Source organism: Schistocerca cancellata, chromosome 2 (genome assembly GCF_023864275.1).
Source record: "Schistocerca cancellata isolate TAMUIC-IGC-003103 chromosome 2, iqSchCanc2.1, whole genome shotgun sequence".
NCBI lineage: Eukaryota > Metazoa > Arthropoda > Insecta > Orthoptera > Acrididae > Schistocerca > Schistocerca cancellata.
The window spans coordinates 1,099,680,823-1,099,696,623 of NC_064627.1; the positions used below are offsets into that span (position 1 = coordinate 1,099,680,823).

Genomic DNA, 15,801 nt, shown 5'->3' on the forward strand with positions numbered 1-15,801 from the left:
TGCCATCGTAACTAAAAAATTCAATAAATGTGGTACTTGCAAAACGAAGGGACATGCAGCAGATACACACGACGAGGCTCACTGGAGTACAATACGACATAGGCAGGAAAATACTGTTCCCGCCCGGGATCGAACCGGGGACCTTCTGCGTGTGCAGCAGACGTGATAACCGCTACACTACGGAAACGACGGAGCCGAGGAGTCCATCCTTGTTCACTCGAACTTGCCTCAGCCTTTCTCTCGTCCGCGAATGCACACACGACAGTTCTTTTGTCAGCCTGGAACCCATCGCAGCCCAGGGCTCAAGATGTCTTCGGGGTTCTCGAGAGGGTGTCTGCCGTAGCACCCCTAACGAGATAGCGGCGTTTCGCGCAGTCGTTATTGCAAGTCATATCAGCAAAAGCAATCACTTTCTCAGCAGCAGGCAGTGCGAGCCCAGGGGCAGCTCTACATGAAGGTACCAATAGCCCAGGAAGGCCGCCGACCGCTGGAATTCGCGCCGCCCCCATCCCGCCAGCCTAAACGAGACTTCCAGAGCACCCTGGAAGACATCGAGGGACTGCAATAACTGGCATTCGACGTGCCACAGGGCTCGTTGGTCTAGGGGTATGATTCCTGCTTAGGGTGCAGGAGGTCCCGGGTTCAAATCCCGGACGAGCACTAGCGTTTTGTGCAAACTGATCGCACGTCAGTGGCTGAGTCAGCGCAAAAAGCTCGCCGCCAATGTCAAATGAATTTCTTATTTGATGTGAGCAATTGACACTCTGGTCCGACGCATGAAGGCAATTACGAAGGTTTCGGGTACAGAAGGTAGCAGATGCATGTTAGTAAGTCTTGCTTAAAGTGATGAAAAAGTGTTTCCGCCCGGGATCGAACCGGGGACCTTCTGCGTGTTAGGCAGACGTGATAACCGCTACACCACGGAAACTGCTTGAGTGCACCTTACTTCACAGACAACTTGTAGTGATGTTGCCATCGTAACTAAAAAATTCAATAAATGTGGTACTTGCAAAACGAAGGGACATGCAGCAGATGCACACACGACGAGGCTCACTGGAGTACAATACGACATAGGCAGGAAAATACTGTTCCCGCACGGGATCGAACCGGGGACCTTCTGCGTGTGAAGTAGACGTGATAACCGCTACACTATGGAAACGACGGAGCCGAGGAGTCCATCCTTGTTCACTCGAACTTGCCTCAGCCTTTCTCTCGTCCACGAATGCACACACGACAGTTCTTTTGTCAGCCTGGAACCCATCGCAGCCGAGGGCTCAAGATGTCTTCGGGGTTCTCGAGAGGGTGTCTGCCGTAGCACCCCTAACGAGATAGCGGCGTTTCGCGCAGTCGTTATTGCAAGTCATATCAGCAAAAGCAATCACTTTCTCAGCAGCAGGCAGTGCGAGCCCAGGGGCAGCTCTACATGAAGGTACCAATAGCCCAGGAAGGCCGCCGACCGCTGGAATTCGCGCCGCCCCCATCCCGCCAGCCTAAACGAGACTTCCAGAGCACCCTGGAAGACATCGAGGGACTGCAATAACTGGCATTCGACGTGCCACAGGGCTCGTTGGTCTAGGGGTATGATTCCTGCTTAGGGTGCAGGAGGTCCCGGGTTCAAATCCCGGACGAGCCCTAGCGTTTTGTGCAAACTGATCGCACGTCAGTGGCTGAGTCAGCGCAAAAAGCTCGCCGCCAATGTCAAATGAATTTCTTATTTGATGTGAGCAATTGACACTCTGGTCCGACGCATGAAGGCAATTACGAAGGTTTCGGGTACAGATGGTAGCAGATGCATGTTAGTAAGTCTTGCTTAAAGTGATGAAAAAGTGTTTCCGCCCGGGATCGAACCGGGGACCTTCTGCGTGTTAGGCAGACGTGATAACCGCTACACCACGAAAACTGCTTGAGTGCACATTACTTCACAGACAACTTGTAGTGATGTTGCCATCGTAACTAAAAAATTCAATAAATGTGGTACTTGCAAAACGAAGGGACATGCAGCAGATGCACACACGACGAGGCTCACTGGAGTACAATACGACATAGGCAGGAAAATACTGTTCCCGCCCGGGATCGAACCGGGGACCTTCTGCGTGTGCAGCAGACGTGATAACCGCTACACTACGGAAACGACGGAACCGAGGAGTCCATCCTTGTTCACTCGAACTTGCCTCAGCCTTTCTCTCGTCCGCGAATGCACACACGACAGTTCTTTTGTCAGCCTGGAACCCATCGCAGCCGAGGGCTCAAGATGTCTTCGGGGTTCTCGAGAGGGTGTCTGCCGTAGCACCCCTAACGAGATAGCGGCGTTTCGCGCAGTCGTTATTGCAAGTCATATCAGCAAAAGCAATCACTTTCTCAGCAGCAGGCAGTGCGAGCCCAGGGGCAGCTCTACATGAAGGTACCAATAGCCCAGGAAGGCCGCCGACCGCTGGAATTCGCGCCGCCCCCATCCCGCCAGCCTAAACGAGACTTCCAGAGCACCCTGGAAGACATCGAGGGACTGCAATAACTGGCATTAGACGTGCCACAGGATTCGTTGGTCTAGGGGTATGATTCCTGCTTAGGGTGCAGGAGGTCCCGGGTTCAAATCCCGGACGAGCCCTAGCGTTTTGTGCAAACTGATCGCACTTCAGTGGCTGAGTCAGCGCAAAAAGCTCGCCGCCAATATCAAATGAATTTCTTATTTGATGTGAGCAATTGACAGTCTGGTCTGACGCATGAAGGCAATTACGAAGGTTTCGGGTACAGATGGTAGCAGATGCATGTTAGTAAGTCTTGCTTAAAGTGATGAAAAGGTGTTTCCGCCCGGGATCGAACCGGGGACCTTCTGCGTGTTAGGCAGACGTGATAACCGCTACACCACGAAAACTGCTTGAGTGCACATTACTTCACAGACAACTTGTAGTGATGTTGCCATCGTAACTAAAAAATTCAATAAATGTGGTACTTGCAAAACGAAGGGACATGCAGCAGATGCACACACGACGAGGCTCACTGGAGTACAATACGACATAGGCAGGAAAATACTGTTCCCGCCGGGGATCGAACCGGGGACCTTCTGCGTGTGAAGCAGACGTGATAACCGCTACACTACGGAAACGACGAAGCCGAGGAGTCCATCCTTGTTCACTCGAACTTGCCTCAGCCTTTCTCTCGTCCGCGAATGCACACACGACAGTTCTTTTGTCAGCCTGGAACCCATCGCAGCCGAGGGCTCAAGATGTCTTCGGGGTTCTCGAGAGGGTGTCTGCCGTAGCACCCCTAACGAGATAGCGGCGTTTCGCGCAGTCGTTATTGCAAGTCATATCAGCAAAAGCAATCACTTTCTCAGCAGCAGGCAGTGCGAGCCCAGGGGCAGCTCTACATGAAGGTACCAATAGCCCAGGAAGGCCGCCGACCGCTGGAATTCGCGCCGCCCCCATCCCGCCAGCCTAAACGAGACTTCCAGAGCACCCTGGAAGACATCGAGGGACTGGAATAACTGGCATTCGACGTGCCACAGGGCTCGTTGGTCTAGGGGTATGATTCCTGCTTAGGGTGCAGGAGGTCCCGGGTTCAAATCCCGGACGAGCACTAGCGTTTTGTGCAAACTGATCGCACGTCAGTGGCTGAGTCAGCGCAAAAAGCTCGCCGCCAATGTCAAATGAATTTCTTATTTGATGTGAGCAATTGACACTCTGGTCCGACGCATGAAGGCAATTACGAAGGTTTCGGGTACAGAAGGTAGCAGATGCATGTTAGTAAGTCTTGCTTAAAGTGATGAAAAAGTGTTTCCGCCCGGGATCGAACCGGGGACCTTCTGCGTGTTAGGCAGACGTGATAACCGCTACACCACGGAAACTGCTTGAGTGCACATTACTTCACAGACAACTTGTAGTGATGTTGCCATCGTAACTAAAAAATTCAATAAATGTGGTACTTGCAAAACGAAGGGACATGCAGCAGATACACACGACGAGGCTCACTGGAGTACAATACGACATAGGCAGGAAAATACTGTTCCCGCCCGGGATCGAACCGAGGACCTTCTGCGTGTGCAGCAGACGTGATAACCGCTACACTACGGAAACGACGGAGCCGAGGAGTCCATCCTTGTTCACTCGAACTTGCCTCAGCCTTTCTCTCGTCCGCGAATGCACACACGACAGTTCTTTTGTCAGCCTGGAACCCATCGCAGCCGAGGGCTCAAGATGTCTTCGGGGTTCTCGAGAGGGTGTCTGCCGTAGCACCCCTAACGAGATAGCGGCGTTTCGCGCAGTCGTTATTGCAAGTCATATCAGCAAAAGCAATCACTTTCTCAGCAGCAGGCAGTGCGAGCCCAGGGGCAGCTCTACATGAAGGTACCAATAGCCCAGGAAGGCCGCCGACCGCTGGAATTCGCGCCGCCCCCATCCCGCCAGCCTAAACGAGACTTCCAGAGCACCCTGGAAGACATCGAGGGACTGCAATAACTGGCATTCGACGTGCCACAGGGCTCGTTGGTCTGGGGGTATGATTCCTGCTTAGGGTGCAGGAGGTCCCGGGTTCAAATCCCGGACGAGCACTAGCGTTTTGTGCAAACTGATCGCACGTCAGTGGCTGAGTCAGCGCAAAAAGCTCGCCGCCAATGTCAAATGAATTTCTTATTTGATGTGAGCAATTGACACTCTGGTCCGACGCATGAAGGCAATTACGAAGGTTTCGGGTACAGAAGGTAGCAGATGCATGTTAGTAAGTCTTGCTTAAAGTGATGAAAAAGTGTTTCCGCCCGGGATCGAACCGGGGACCTTCTGCGTGTTAGGCAGACGTGATAACCGCTACACCACGGAAACTGCTTGAGTGCACATTACTTCACAGACAACTTGTAGTGATGTTGCCATCGTAACTAAAAAATTCAATAAATGTGGTACTTGCAAAACGAAGGGACATGCAGCAGATACACACGACGAGGCTCACTGGAGTACAATACGACATAGGCAGGAAAATACTGTTCCCGCCCGGGATCGAACCGGGGACCTTCTGCGTGTGCAGCAGACGTGATAACCGCTACACTACGGAATCGACGGAGCCGAGGAGTCCATCCTTGTTCACTCGAACTTGCCTCAGCCTTTCTCTCGTCCGCGAATGCACACACGACAGTTCTTTTGTCAGCCTGGAACCCATCGCAGCCGAGGGCTCAAGATGTCTTCGGGGTTCTCGAGAGGGTGTCTGCCGTAGCACCCCTAACGAGATAGCGGCGTTTCGCGCAGTCGTTATTGCAAGTCATATCAGCAAAAGCAATCACTTTCTCAGCAGCAGGCAGTGCGAGCCCAGGGGCAGCTCTACATGAAGGTACCAATAGCCCAGGAAGGCCGCCGACCGCTGGAATTCGCGCCGCCCCCATCCCGCCAGCCTAAACGAGACTTCCAGAGCACCCTGGAAGACATCGAGGGACTGCAATAACTGGCATTCGACGTGCCATAGGGCTCGTTGGTCTAGGGGTATGATTCCTGCTTAGGGTGCAGGAGGTCCCGGGTTCAAATCCCGGACGAGCACTAGCGTTTTGTGCAAACTGATCGCACGTCAGTGGCTGAGTCAGCGCAAAAAGCTCGCCGCCAATGTCAAATGAATTTCTTATTTGATGTGAGCAATTGACACTCTGGTCCGACGCATGAAGGCAATTACGAAGGTTTCGGGTACAGATGGTAGCAGATGCATGTTAGTAAGTCTTGCTTAAAGTGATGAAGAAGTGTTTCCGCCCGGGATCGAACCGGGGACCTTCTGCGTGTTAGGCAGACGTGATAACCGCTACACCACGAAAACTGCTTGAGTGCACATTACTTCACAGACAACTTGTAGTGATGTTGCCATCGTAACTAAAAAATTCAATAAATGTGGTACTTGCAAAACGAAGGGACATGCAGCAGATGCACACACGACGAGGCTCACTGGAGTACAATACGACATAGGCAGGAAAATACTGTTCCCGCCCGGGATCGAACCGGGGACCTTCTGCGTGTGAAGCAGACGTGATAACCGCTACACTACGGAAACGACGGAACCGAGGAGTCCATCCTTGTTCACTCGAACTTGCCTCAGCCTTTCTCTCGTCCGCGAATGCACACACGACAGTTCTTTTGTCAGCCTGGAACCCATCGCAGCCGAGGGCTCAAGATGTCTTCGGGGTTCTCGAGAGGGTGTCTGCCGTAGCACCCCTAACGAGATAGCGGCGTTTCGCGCAGTCGTTATTGCAAGTCATATCAGCAAAAGCAATCACTTTCTCAGCAGCAGGCAGTGCGAGCCCAGGGGCAGCTCTACATGAAGGTACCAATAGCCCAGGAAGGCCGCCGACCGCTGGAATTCGCGCCGCCCCCATCCCGCCAGCCTAAACGAGACTTCCAGAGCACCCTGGAAGACATCGAGGGACTGCAATAACTGGCATAAGACGTGCCACAGGATTCGTTGGTCTAGGGGTATGATTCCTGCTTAGGGTGCAGGAGGTCCCGGGTTCAAATCCCGGACGAGCCCTAGCGTTTTGTGCAAACTGATCGCACGTCAGTGGCTGAGTCAGCGCAAAAAGCTCGCCGCCAATATCAAATGAATTTCTTATTTGATGTGAGCAATTGACAGTCTGGTCTGACGCATGAAGGCAATTACGAAGGTTTCGGGTACAGATGGTAGCAGATGCATGTTAGTAAGTCTTGCTTAAAGTGATGAAAAGGTGTTTCCGCCCGGGATCGAACCGGGGACCTTCTGCGTGTTAGGCAGACGTGATAACCGCTACACCACGAAAACTGCTTGAGTGCACATTACTTCACAGACAACTTGTAGTGATGTTGCCATCGTAACTAAAAAATTCAATAAATGTGGTACTTGCAAAACGAAGGGACATGCAGCAGATGCACACACGACGAGGCTCACTGGAGTACAATACGACATAGGCAGGAAAATACTGTTCCCGCCGGGGATCGAACCGGGGACCTTCTGCGTGTGAAGCAGACGTGATAACCGCTACACTACGGAAACGACGAAGCCGAGGAGTCCATCCTTGTTCACTCGAACTTGCCTCAGCCTTTCTCTCGTCCGCGAATGCACACACGACAGTTCTTTTGTCAGCCTGGAACCCATCGCAGCCGAGGGCTCAAGATGTCTTCGGGGTTCTCGAGAGGGTGTCTGCCGTAGCACCCCTAACGAGATAGCGGCGTTTCGCGCAGTCGTTATTGCAAGTCATATCAGCAAAAGCAATCACTTTCTCAGCAGCAGGCAGTGCGAGCCCAGGGGCAGCTCTACATGAAGGTACCAATAGCCCAGGAAGGCCGCCGACCGCTGGAATTCGCGCCGCCCCCATCCCGCCAGCCTAAACGAGACTTCCAGAGCACCCTGGAAGACATCGAGGGACTGGAATAACTGGCATTCGACGTGCCACAGGGCTCGTTGGTCTAGGGGTATGATTCCTGCTTAGGGTGCAGGAGGTCCCGGGTTCAAATCCCGGACGAGCACTAGCGTTTTGTGCAAACTGATCGCACGTCAGTGGCTGAGTCAGCGCAAAAAGCTCGCCACCAATGTCAAATGAATTTCTTATTTGATGTGAGCAATTGACACTCTGGTCCGACGCATGAAGGCAATTACGAAGGTTTCGGGTACAGAAGGTAGCAGATGCATGTTAGTAAGTCTTGCTTAAAGTGATGAAAAAGTGTTTCCGCCCGGGATCGAACCGGGGACCTTCTGCGTGTTAGGCAGACGTGATAACCGCTACACCACGGAAACTGCTTGAGTGCACATTACTTCACAGACAACTTGTAGTGATGTTGCCATCGTAACTAAAAAATTCAATAAATGTGGTACTTGCAAAACGAAGGGACATGCAGCAGATACACACGACGAGGCTCACTGGAGTACAATACGACATAGGCAGGAAAATACTGTTCCCGCCCGGGATCGAACCGAGGACCTTCTGCGTGTGCAGCAGACGTGATAACCGCTACACTACGGAAACGACAGAGCCGAGGAGTCCATCCTTGTTCACTCGAACTTGCCTCAGCCTTTCTCTCGTCCGCGAATGCACACACGACAGTTCTTTTGTCAGCCTGGAACCCATCGCAGCCGAGGGCTCAAGATGTCTTCGGGGTTCTCGAGAGGGTGTCTGCCGTAGCACCCCTAACGAGATAGCGGCGTTTCGCGCAGTCGTTATTGCAAGTCATATCAGCAAAAGCAATCACTTTCTCAGCAGCAGGCAGTGCGAGCCCAGGGGCAGCTCTACATGAAGGTACCAATAGCCCAGGAAGGCCGCCGACCGCTGGAATTCGCGCCGCCCCCATCCCGCCAGCCTAAACGAGACTTCCAGAGCACCCTGGAAGACATCGAGGGACTGCAATAACTGGCATTCGACGTGCCACAGGGCTCGTTGGTCTAGGGGTATGATTCCTGCTTAGGGTGCAGGAGGTCCCGGGTTCAAATCCCGGACGAGCACTAGCGTTTTGTGCAAACTGATCGCACGTCAGTGGCTGAGTCAGCGCAAAAAGCTCGCCGCCAATGTCAAATGAATTTCTTATTTGATGTGAGCAATTGACACTCTGGTCCGACGCATGAAGGCAATTACGAAGGTTTCGGGTACAGAAGGTAGCAGATGCATGTTAGTAAGTCTTGCTTAAAGTGATGAAAAAGTGTTTCCGCCCGGGATCGAACCGGGGACCTTCTGCGTGTTAGGCAGACGTGATAACCGCTACACCACGGAAACTGCTTGAGTGCACATTACTTCACAGACAACTTGTAGTGATGTTGCCATCGTAACTAAAAAATTCAATAAATGTGGTACTTGCAAAACGAAGGGACATGCAGCAGATACACACGACGAGGCTCACTGGAGTACAATACGACATAGGCAGGAAAATACTGTTCCCGCCCGGGATCGAACCGGGGACCTTCTGCGTGTGCAGCAGACGTGATAACCGCTACACTACGGAATCGACGGAGCCGAGGAGTCCATCCTTGTTCACTCGAACTTGCCTCAGCCTTTCTCTCGTCCGCGAATGCACACACGACAGTTCTTTTGTCAGCCTGGAACCCATCGCAGCCGAGGGCTCAAGATGTCTTCGGGGTTCTCGAGAGGGTGTCTGCCGTAGCACCCCTAACGAGATAGCGGCGTTTCGCGCAGTCATTATTGCAAGTCATATCAGCAAAAGCAATCACTTTCTCAGCAGCAGGCAGTGCGAGCCCAGGGGCAGCTCTACATGAAGGTACCAATAGCCCAGGAAGGCCGCCGACCGCTGGAATTCGCGCCGCCCCCATCCCGCCAGCCTAAACGAGACTTCCAGAGCACCCTGGAAGACATCGAGGGACTGGAATAACTGGCATTCGACGTGCCACAGGGCTCGTTGGTCTAGGGGTATGATTCCTGCTTAGGGTGCAGGAGGTCCCGGGTTCAAATCCCGGACGAGCACTAGCGTTTTGTGCAAACTGATCGCACGTCAGTGGCTGAGTCAGCGCAAAAAGCTCGCCGCCAATGTCAAATGAATTTCTTATTTGATGTGAGCAATTGACACTCTGGTCCGACGCATGAAGGCAATTACGAAGGTTTCGGGTACAGATGGTAGCAGATGCATGTTAGTAAGTCTTGCTTAAAGTGATGAAAAAGTGTTTCCGCCCTGGATCGAACCGGGGACCTTCTGCGTGTTAGGCAGACGTGATAACCGCTACACCACGGAAACTGCTTGAGTGCACCTTACTTCACAGACAACTTGTAGTGATGTTGCCATCGTAACTAAAAAATTCAATAAATGTGGTACTTGCAAAACGAAGGGACATGCAGCAGATACACACGACGAGGCTCACTGGAGTACAATACGACATAGGCAGGAAAATACTGTTCCCGCCCGGGATCGAACCGGGGACCTTCTGCGTGTGCAGCAGACGTGATAACCGCTACACTACGGAAACGACGGAGCCGAGGAGTCCATCCTTGTTCACTCGAACTTGCCTCAGCCTTTCTCTCGTCCGCGAATGCACACACGACAGTTCTTTTGTCAGCCTGGAACCCATCGCAGCCGAGGGCTCAAGATGTCTTCGGGGTTCTCGAGAGGGTGTCTGCCGTAGCACCCCTAACGAGATAGCGGCGTTTCGCGCAGTCGTTATTGCAAGTCATATCAGCAAAAGCAATCACTTTCTCAGCAGCAGGCAGTGCGAGCCCAGGGGCAGCTCTACATGAAGGTACCAATAGCCCAGGAAGGCCGCCGACCGCTGGAATTCGCGCCGCCCCCATCCCGCCAGCCTAAACGAGACTTCCAGAGCACCCTGGAAGACATCGAGGGACTGCAATAACTGGCATTCGACGTGCCACAGGGCTCGTTGGTCTAGGGGTATGATTCCTGCTTAGGGTGCAGGAGGTCCCGGGTTCAAATCCCGGACGAGCACTAGCGTTTTGTGCAAACTGATCGCACGTCAGTGGCTGAGTCAGCGCAAAAAGCTCGCCGCCAATGTCAAATGAATTTCTTATTTGATGTGAGCAATTGACACTCTGGTCCGACGCATGAAGGCAATTACGAAGGTTTCGGGTACAGAAGGTAGCAGATGCATGTTAGTAAGTCTTGCTTAAAGTGATGAAAAAGTGTTTCCGCCCGGGATCGAACCGGGGACCTTCTGCGTGTTAGGCAGACGTGATAACCGCTACACCACGGAAACTGCTTGAGTGCACATTACTTCACAGACAACTTGTAGTGATGTTGCCATCGTAACTAAAAAATTCAATAAATGTGGTACTTGCAAAACGAAGGGACATGCAGCAGATGCACACACGACGAGGCTCACTGGAGTACAATACGACATAGGCAGGAAAATACTGTTCCCGCACGGGATCGAACCGGGGACCTTCTGCGTGTGAAGTAGACGTGATAACCGCTACACTATGGAAACGACGGAGCCGAGGAGTCCATCCTTGTTCACTCGAACTTGCCTCAGCCTTTCTCTCGTCCACGAATGCACACACGACAGTTCTTTTGTCAGCCTGGAACCCATCGCAGCCGAGGGCTCAAGATGTCTTCGGGGTTCTCGAGAGGGTGTCTGCCGTAGCACCCCTAACGAGATAGCGGCGTTTCGCGCAGTCGTTATTGCAAGTCATATCAGCAAAAGCAATCACTTTCTCAGCAGCAGGCAGTGCGAGCCCAGGGGCAGCTCTACATGAAGGTACCAATAGCCCAGGAAGGCCGCCGACCGCTGGAATTCGCGCCGCCCCCATCCCGCCAGCCTAAACGAGACTTCCAGAGCACCCTGGAAGACATCGACGGACTGGAATAACTGGCATTCGACGTGCCACAGGGCTCGTTGGTCTAGGGGTATGATTCCTGCTTAGGGTGCAGGAGGTCCCGGGTTCAAATCCCGGACGAGCCCTAGCGTTTTGTGCAAACTGATCGCACGTCAGTGGCTGAGTCAGCGCAAAAAGCTCGCCGCCAATATCAAATGAATTTCTTATTTGATGTGAGCAATTGACAGTCTGGTCTGACGCATGAAGGCAATTACGAAGGTTTCGGGTACAGATGGTAGCAGATGCATGTTAGTAAGTCTTGCTTAAAGTGATGAAAAGGTGTTTCCGCCCGGGATCGAACCGGGGACCTTCTGCGTGTTAGGCAGACGTGATAACCGCTACACCACGAAAACTGCTTGAGTGCACATTACTTCACAGACAACTTGTAGTGATGTTGCCATCGTAACTAAAAAATTCAATAAATGTGGTACTTGCAAAACGAAGGGACATGCAGCAGATGCACACACGACGAGGCTCACTGGAGTACAATACGACATAGGCAGGAAAATACTGTTCCCGCCCGGGATCGAACCGGGGACCTTCTGCGTGTGAAGCAGACGTGATAACCGCTACACTACGGAAACGACGGAACCGAGGAGTCCATCCTTGTTCACTCGAACTTGCCTCAGCCTTTCTCTCGTCCGCGAATGCACACACGACAGTTCTTTTGTCAGCCTGGAACCCATCGCAGCCGAGGGCTCAAGATGTCTTCGGGGTTCTCGAGAGGGTGTCTGCCGTAGCACCCCTAACGAGATAGCGGCGTTTCGCGCAGTCGTTATTGCAAGTCATATCAGCAAAAGCAATCACTTTCTCAGCAGCAGGCAGTGCGAGCCCAGGGGCAGCTCTACATGAAGGTACCAATAGCCCAGGAAGGCCGCCGACCGCTGGAATTCGCGCCGCCCCCATCCCGCCAGCCTAAACGAGACTTCCAGAGCACCCCGGAAGACATCGACGGACTGGAATAACTGGCATTCGACGTGCCACAGGGCTCGTTGGTCTAGGGGTATGATTCCTGCTTAGGGTGCAGGAGGTCCCGGGTTCAAATCCCGGACGAGCCCTAGCGTTTTGTGCAAACTGATCGCACGTCAGTGGCTGAGTCAGCGCAAAAAGCTCGCCGCCAATATCAAATGAATTTCTTATTTGATGTGAGCAATTGACAGTCTGGTCTGACGCATGAAGGCAATTACGAAGGTTTCGGGTACAGATGGTAGCAGATGCATGTTAGTAAGTCTTGCTTAAAGTGATGAAAAGGTGTTTCCGCCCGGGATCGAACCGGGGACCTTCTGCGTGTTAGGCAGACGTGATAACCGCTACACCACGAAAACTGCTTGAGTGCACATTACTTCACAGACAACTTGTAGTGATGTTGCCATCGTAACTAAAAAATTCAATAAATGTGGTACTTGCAAAACGAAGGGACATGCAGCAGATGCACACACGACGAGGCTCACTGGAGTACAATACGACATAGGCAGGAAAATACTGTTCCCGCCCGGGATCGAACCGGGGACCTTCTGCGTGTGAAGCAGACGTGATAACCGCTACACTACGGAAACGACGGAACCGAGGAGTCCATCCTTGTTCACTCGAACTTGCCTCAGCCTTTCTCTCGTCCGCGAATGCACACACGACAGTTCTTTTGTCAGCCTGGAACCCATCGCAGCCGAGGGCTCAAGATGTCTTCGGGGTTCTCGAGAGGGTGTCTGCCGTAGCACCCCTAACGAGATAGCGGCGTTTCGCGCAGTCGTTATTGCAAGTCATATCAGCAAAAGCAATCACTTTCTCAGCAGCAGGCAGTGCGAGCCCAGGGGCAGCTCTACATGAAGGTACCAATAGCCCAGGAAGGCCGCCGACCGCTGGAATTCGCGCCGCCCCCATCCCGCCAGCCTAAACGAGACTTCCAGAGCACCCTGGAAGACATCGCGGGACTGGAATAACTGGCATTCGACGTGCCACAGGGCTCGTTGGTCTAGGGGTATGATTCCTGCTTAGGGTGCAGGAGGTCCCGTGTTCAAATCCCGGACGAGCACTAGCGTTTTGTGCAAACTGATCGCACGTCAGTGGCTGAGTCAGCGCAAAAAGCTCGCCGCCAATGTCAAATGAATTTCTTATTTGATGTGAGCAATTGACACTCTGGTCCGACGCATGAAGGCAATTACGAAGGTTTCGGGTACAGAAGGTAGCAGATGCATGTTAGTAAGTCTTGCTTAAAGTGATGAAAAAGTGTTTCCGCCCGGGATCGAACCGGGGACCTTCTGCGTGTTAGGCAGACGTGATAACCGCTACACCACGGAAACTGCTTGAGTGCACCTTACTTCACAGACAACTTGTAGTGATGTTGCCATCGTAACTAAAAAATTCAATAAATGTGGTACTTGCAAAACGAAGGGACATGCAGCAGATGCACACACGACGAGGCTCACTGGAGTACAATACGACATAGGCAGGAAAATACTGTTCCCGCACGGGATCGAACCGGGGACCTTCTGCGTGTGAAGTAGACGTGATAACCGCTACACTATGGAAACGACGGAGCCGAGGAGTCCATCCTTGTTCACTCGAACTTGCCTCAGCCTTTCTCTCGTCCACGAATGCACACACGACAGTTCTTTTGTCAGCCTGGAACCCATCGCAGCCGAGGGCTCAAGATGTCTTCGGGGTTCTCGAGAGGGTGTCTGCCGTAGCACCCCTAACGAGATAGCGGCGTTTCGCGCAGTCGTTATTGCAAGTCATATCAGGAAAAGCAATCACTTTCTCAGCAGCAGGCAGTGCGAGCCCAGGGGCAGCTCTACATGAAGGTACCAATAGCCCAGGAAGGCCGCCGACCGCTGGAATTCGCGCCGCCCCCATCCCGCCAGCCTAAACGAGACTTCCAGAGCACCCTGGAAGACATCGAGGGACTGCAATAACTGGCATTCGACGTGCCACAGGGCTCGTTGGTCTAGGGGTATGATTCCTGCTTAGGGTGCAGGAGGTCCCGGGTTCAAATCCCGGACGAGCCCTAGCGTTTTGTGCAAACTGATCGCACGTCAGTGGCTGAGTCAGCGCAAAAAGCTCGCCGCCAATATCAAATGAATTTCTTATTTGATGTGAGCAATTGACAGTCTGGTCTGACGCATGAAGGCAATTACGAAGGTTTCGGGTACAGATGGTAGCAGATGCATGTTAGTAAGTCTTGCTTAAAGTGATGAAAAGGTGTTTCCGCCCGGGATCGAACCGGGGACCTTCTGCGTGTTAGGCAGACGTGATAACCGCTACACCACGAAAACTGCTTGAGTGCACATTACTTCACAGACAACTTGTAGTGATGTTGCCATCGTAACTAAAAAATTCAATAAATGTGGTACTTGCAAAACGAAGGGACATGCAGCAGATGCACACACGACGAGGCTCACTGGAGTACAATACGACATAGGCAGGAAAATACTGTTCCCGCCGGGGATCGAACCGGGGACCTTCTGCGTGTGAAGCAGACGTGATAACCGCTACACTACGGAAACGACGGAGCCGAGGAGTCCATCCTTGTTCACTCGAACTTGCCTCAGCCTTTCTCTCTTCCGCGAATGCACACACGACAGTTCTTTTGTCAGCCTGGAACCCATCGCAGCCGAGGGCTCAAGATGTCTTCGGGGTTCTCGAGAGGGTGTCTGCCGTAGCACCCCTAACGAGATAGCGGCGTTTCGCGCAGTCGTTATTGCAAGTCATATCAGCAAAAGCAATCACTTTCTCAGCAGCAGGCAGTGCGAGCCCAGGGGCAGCTCTACATGAAGGTACCAATAGCCCAGGAAGGCCGCCGACCGCTGGAATTCGCGCCGCCCCCATCCCGCCAGCCTAAACGAGACTTCCAGAGCACCCTGGAAGACATCGAGGGACTGCAATAACTGGCATTCGACGTGCCACAGGGCTCGTTGGTCTAGGGGTATGATTCCTGCTTAGGGTGCAGGAGGTCCCGGGTTCAAATCCCGGACGAGCCCTAGCGTTTTGTGCAAACTGATCGCACGTCAGTGGCTGAGTCAGCGCAAAAAGCTCGCCGCCAATATCAAATGAATTTCTTATTTGATGTGAGCAATTGACAGTCTGGTCTGACGCATGAAGGCAATTACGAAGGTTTCGGGTACAGATGGTAGCAGATGCATGTTAGTAAGTCTTGCTTAAAGTGATGAAAAGGTGTTTCCGCCCGGGATCGAACCGGGGACCTTCTGCGTGTTAGGCAGACGTGATAACCGCTACACCACGAAAACTGCTTGAGTGCACATTACTTCACAGACAACTTGTAGTGATGTTGCCATCGTAACTAAAAAATTCAATAAATGTGGTACTTGCAAAACGAAGGGACATGCAGCAGATGCACACACGACGAGGCTCACTGGAGTACAATACGACATAGGCAGGAAAATACTGTTCCCGCCCGGGATCGAACCGGGGACCTTCTGCGTGTGAAGCAGACGTGATAACCGCTACACTACGGAAACGACGGAACCGAGGAGTCCATCCTTGTTCACTCGAACTTGCCTCAGCCTTTCTCTCGTCCGCGAATGCACACA

At 52.6% G+C, this 15,801-nt stretch overlaps 48 non-coding genes across 48 annotated transcripts; 15 read left to right on the top strand and 33 right to left on the bottom strand.

Moving 5' to 3' along the window:
• Window positions 1-114: 114 nt before the first annotated feature.
• Trnav-cac (transfer RNA valine (anticodon CAC)) lies at window positions 115-187 on the bottom strand. The gene has a single exon. It is a non-coding gene; the product is annotated as a tRNA-Val (tRNA).
• Window positions 188-589: 402 nt separating this feature from the next.
• On the top strand, window positions 590-662 carry Trnap-agg (transfer RNA proline (anticodon AGG)). Its single transcript has one exon. It is a non-coding gene; the product is annotated as a tRNA-Pro (tRNA).
• A 193-nt stretch (window positions 663-855) lies between these two features.
• On the bottom strand, window positions 856-928 carry Trnav-aac (transfer RNA valine (anticodon AAC)). The gene has a single exon. It is a non-coding gene; the product is annotated as a tRNA-Val (tRNA).
• A 158-nt stretch (window positions 929-1,086) lies between these two features.
• On the bottom strand, window positions 1,087-1,159 carry Trnav-cac (transfer RNA valine (anticodon CAC)). The gene has a single exon. It is a non-coding gene; the product is annotated as a tRNA-Val (tRNA).
• Window positions 1,160-1,561: 402 nt separating this feature from the next.
• On the top strand, window positions 1,562-1,633 carry Trnap-agg (transfer RNA proline (anticodon AGG)). The gene has a single exon. It is a non-coding gene; the product is annotated as a tRNA-Pro (tRNA).
• A 194-nt stretch (window positions 1,634-1,827) lies between these two features.
• Trnav-aac (transfer RNA valine (anticodon AAC)) lies at window positions 1,828-1,900 on the bottom strand. The gene has a single exon. It is a non-coding gene; the product is annotated as a tRNA-Val (tRNA).
• Window positions 1,901-2,058: 158 nt separating this feature from the next.
• On the bottom strand, window positions 2,059-2,131 carry Trnav-cac (transfer RNA valine (anticodon CAC)). Its single transcript has one exon. It is a non-coding gene; the product is annotated as a tRNA-Val (tRNA).
• Window positions 2,132-2,532: 401 nt separating this feature from the next.
• Trnap-agg (transfer RNA proline (anticodon AGG)) lies at window positions 2,533-2,605 on the top strand. Its single transcript has one exon. It is a non-coding gene; the product is annotated as a tRNA-Pro (tRNA).
• A 194-nt stretch (window positions 2,606-2,799) lies between these two features.
• Window positions 2,800-2,872, bottom strand: Trnav-aac (transfer RNA valine (anticodon AAC)). Its single transcript has one exon. It is a non-coding gene; the product is annotated as a tRNA-Val (tRNA).
• A 158-nt stretch (window positions 2,873-3,030) lies between these two features.
• Trnav-cac (transfer RNA valine (anticodon CAC)) lies at window positions 3,031-3,103 on the bottom strand. Its single transcript has one exon. It is a non-coding gene; the product is annotated as a tRNA-Val (tRNA).
• A 402-nt stretch (window positions 3,104-3,505) lies between these two features.
• Window positions 3,506-3,578, top strand: Trnap-agg (transfer RNA proline (anticodon AGG)). Its single transcript has one exon. It is a non-coding gene; the product is annotated as a tRNA-Pro (tRNA).
• A 193-nt stretch (window positions 3,579-3,771) lies between these two features.
• Trnav-aac (transfer RNA valine (anticodon AAC)) lies at window positions 3,772-3,844 on the bottom strand. The gene has a single exon. It is a non-coding gene; the product is annotated as a tRNA-Val (tRNA).
• A 156-nt stretch (window positions 3,845-4,000) lies between these two features.
• On the bottom strand, window positions 4,001-4,073 carry Trnav-cac (transfer RNA valine (anticodon CAC)). Its single transcript has one exon. It is a non-coding gene; the product is annotated as a tRNA-Val (tRNA).
• Window positions 4,074-4,475: 402 nt separating this feature from the next.
• Trnap-agg (transfer RNA proline (anticodon AGG)) lies at window positions 4,476-4,548 on the top strand. The gene has a single exon. It is a non-coding gene; the product is annotated as a tRNA-Pro (tRNA).
• Window positions 4,549-4,741: 193 nt separating this feature from the next.
• Trnav-aac (transfer RNA valine (anticodon AAC)) lies at window positions 4,742-4,814 on the bottom strand. Its single transcript has one exon. It is a non-coding gene; the product is annotated as a tRNA-Val (tRNA).
• Window positions 4,815-4,970: 156 nt separating this feature from the next.
• Trnav-cac (transfer RNA valine (anticodon CAC)) lies at window positions 4,971-5,043 on the bottom strand. Its single transcript has one exon. It is a non-coding gene; the product is annotated as a tRNA-Val (tRNA).
• Window positions 5,044-5,445: 402 nt separating this feature from the next.
• Trnap-agg (transfer RNA proline (anticodon AGG)) lies at window positions 5,446-5,518 on the top strand. The gene has a single exon. It is a non-coding gene; the product is annotated as a tRNA-Pro (tRNA).
• Window positions 5,519-5,711: 193 nt separating this feature from the next.
• On the bottom strand, window positions 5,712-5,784 carry Trnav-aac (transfer RNA valine (anticodon AAC)). Its single transcript has one exon. It is a non-coding gene; the product is annotated as a tRNA-Val (tRNA).
• A 158-nt stretch (window positions 5,785-5,942) lies between these two features.
• Window positions 5,943-6,015, bottom strand: Trnav-cac (transfer RNA valine (anticodon CAC)). Its single transcript has one exon. It is a non-coding gene; the product is annotated as a tRNA-Val (tRNA).
• A 401-nt stretch (window positions 6,016-6,416) lies between these two features.
• On the top strand, window positions 6,417-6,489 carry Trnap-agg (transfer RNA proline (anticodon AGG)). Its single transcript has one exon. It is a non-coding gene; the product is annotated as a tRNA-Pro (tRNA).
• Window positions 6,490-6,683: 194 nt separating this feature from the next.
• Window positions 6,684-6,756, bottom strand: Trnav-aac (transfer RNA valine (anticodon AAC)). The gene has a single exon. It is a non-coding gene; the product is annotated as a tRNA-Val (tRNA).
• A 158-nt stretch (window positions 6,757-6,914) lies between these two features.
• On the bottom strand, window positions 6,915-6,987 carry Trnav-cac (transfer RNA valine (anticodon CAC)). Its single transcript has one exon. It is a non-coding gene; the product is annotated as a tRNA-Val (tRNA).
• A 402-nt stretch (window positions 6,988-7,389) lies between these two features.
• Window positions 7,390-7,462, top strand: Trnap-agg (transfer RNA proline (anticodon AGG)). Its single transcript has one exon. It is a non-coding gene; the product is annotated as a tRNA-Pro (tRNA).
• A 193-nt stretch (window positions 7,463-7,655) lies between these two features.
• Window positions 7,656-7,728, bottom strand: Trnav-aac (transfer RNA valine (anticodon AAC)). The gene has a single exon. It is a non-coding gene; the product is annotated as a tRNA-Val (tRNA).
• A 156-nt stretch (window positions 7,729-7,884) lies between these two features.
• Trnav-cac (transfer RNA valine (anticodon CAC)) lies at window positions 7,885-7,957 on the bottom strand. The gene has a single exon. It is a non-coding gene; the product is annotated as a tRNA-Val (tRNA).
• Window positions 7,958-8,359: 402 nt separating this feature from the next.
• Trnap-agg (transfer RNA proline (anticodon AGG)) lies at window positions 8,360-8,432 on the top strand. Its single transcript has one exon. It is a non-coding gene; the product is annotated as a tRNA-Pro (tRNA).
• A 193-nt stretch (window positions 8,433-8,625) lies between these two features.
• Window positions 8,626-8,698, bottom strand: Trnav-aac (transfer RNA valine (anticodon AAC)). The gene has a single exon. It is a non-coding gene; the product is annotated as a tRNA-Val (tRNA).
• A 156-nt stretch (window positions 8,699-8,854) lies between these two features.
• Window positions 8,855-8,927, bottom strand: Trnav-cac (transfer RNA valine (anticodon CAC)). The gene has a single exon. It is a non-coding gene; the product is annotated as a tRNA-Val (tRNA).
• Window positions 8,928-9,329: 402 nt separating this feature from the next.
• Window positions 9,330-9,402, top strand: Trnap-agg (transfer RNA proline (anticodon AGG)). The gene has a single exon. It is a non-coding gene; the product is annotated as a tRNA-Pro (tRNA).
• A 193-nt stretch (window positions 9,403-9,595) lies between these two features.
• Window positions 9,596-9,668, bottom strand: Trnav-aac (transfer RNA valine (anticodon AAC)). The gene has a single exon. It is a non-coding gene; the product is annotated as a tRNA-Val (tRNA).
• A 156-nt stretch (window positions 9,669-9,824) lies between these two features.
• Trnav-cac (transfer RNA valine (anticodon CAC)) lies at window positions 9,825-9,897 on the bottom strand. The gene has a single exon. It is a non-coding gene; the product is annotated as a tRNA-Val (tRNA).
• Window positions 9,898-10,299: 402 nt separating this feature from the next.
• Trnap-agg (transfer RNA proline (anticodon AGG)) lies at window positions 10,300-10,372 on the top strand. The gene has a single exon. It is a non-coding gene; the product is annotated as a tRNA-Pro (tRNA).
• A 193-nt stretch (window positions 10,373-10,565) lies between these two features.
• Trnav-aac (transfer RNA valine (anticodon AAC)) lies at window positions 10,566-10,638 on the bottom strand. Its single transcript has one exon. It is a non-coding gene; the product is annotated as a tRNA-Val (tRNA).
• A 158-nt stretch (window positions 10,639-10,796) lies between these two features.
• Trnav-cac (transfer RNA valine (anticodon CAC)) lies at window positions 10,797-10,869 on the bottom strand. Its single transcript has one exon. It is a non-coding gene; the product is annotated as a tRNA-Val (tRNA).
• Window positions 10,870-11,271: 402 nt separating this feature from the next.
• Window positions 11,272-11,343, top strand: Trnap-agg (transfer RNA proline (anticodon AGG)). Its single transcript has one exon. It is a non-coding gene; the product is annotated as a tRNA-Pro (tRNA).
• Window positions 11,344-11,537: 194 nt separating this feature from the next.
• On the bottom strand, window positions 11,538-11,610 carry Trnav-aac (transfer RNA valine (anticodon AAC)). The gene has a single exon. It is a non-coding gene; the product is annotated as a tRNA-Val (tRNA).
• Window positions 11,611-11,768: 158 nt separating this feature from the next.
• On the bottom strand, window positions 11,769-11,841 carry Trnav-cac (transfer RNA valine (anticodon CAC)). The gene has a single exon. It is a non-coding gene; the product is annotated as a tRNA-Val (tRNA).
• Window positions 11,842-12,243: 402 nt separating this feature from the next.
• Trnap-agg (transfer RNA proline (anticodon AGG)) lies at window positions 12,244-12,315 on the top strand. The gene has a single exon. It is a non-coding gene; the product is annotated as a tRNA-Pro (tRNA).
• Window positions 12,316-12,509: 194 nt separating this feature from the next.
• Window positions 12,510-12,582, bottom strand: Trnav-aac (transfer RNA valine (anticodon AAC)). Its single transcript has one exon. It is a non-coding gene; the product is annotated as a tRNA-Val (tRNA).
• A 158-nt stretch (window positions 12,583-12,740) lies between these two features.
• Trnav-cac (transfer RNA valine (anticodon CAC)) lies at window positions 12,741-12,813 on the bottom strand. The gene has a single exon. It is a non-coding gene; the product is annotated as a tRNA-Val (tRNA).
• Window positions 12,814-13,481: 668 nt separating this feature from the next.
• Window positions 13,482-13,554, bottom strand: Trnav-aac (transfer RNA valine (anticodon AAC)). Its single transcript has one exon. It is a non-coding gene; the product is annotated as a tRNA-Val (tRNA).
• A 158-nt stretch (window positions 13,555-13,712) lies between these two features.
• On the bottom strand, window positions 13,713-13,785 carry Trnav-cac (transfer RNA valine (anticodon CAC)). Its single transcript has one exon. It is a non-coding gene; the product is annotated as a tRNA-Val (tRNA).
• Window positions 13,786-14,187: 402 nt separating this feature from the next.
• Trnap-agg (transfer RNA proline (anticodon AGG)) lies at window positions 14,188-14,259 on the top strand. Its single transcript has one exon. It is a non-coding gene; the product is annotated as a tRNA-Pro (tRNA).
• A 194-nt stretch (window positions 14,260-14,453) lies between these two features.
• Trnav-aac (transfer RNA valine (anticodon AAC)) lies at window positions 14,454-14,526 on the bottom strand. The gene has a single exon. It is a non-coding gene; the product is annotated as a tRNA-Val (tRNA).
• A 158-nt stretch (window positions 14,527-14,684) lies between these two features.
• Trnav-cac (transfer RNA valine (anticodon CAC)) lies at window positions 14,685-14,757 on the bottom strand. Its single transcript has one exon. It is a non-coding gene; the product is annotated as a tRNA-Val (tRNA).
• A 402-nt stretch (window positions 14,758-15,159) lies between these two features.
• On the top strand, window positions 15,160-15,231 carry Trnap-agg (transfer RNA proline (anticodon AGG)). The gene has a single exon. It is a non-coding gene; the product is annotated as a tRNA-Pro (tRNA).
• A 194-nt stretch (window positions 15,232-15,425) lies between these two features.
• Trnav-aac (transfer RNA valine (anticodon AAC)) lies at window positions 15,426-15,498 on the bottom strand. Its single transcript has one exon. It is a non-coding gene; the product is annotated as a tRNA-Val (tRNA).
• Window positions 15,499-15,656: 158 nt separating this feature from the next.
• Window positions 15,657-15,729, bottom strand: Trnav-cac (transfer RNA valine (anticodon CAC)). Its single transcript has one exon. It is a non-coding gene; the product is annotated as a tRNA-Val (tRNA).
• Between the last annotated feature and the right edge of the window lie 72 nt (window positions 15,730-15,801).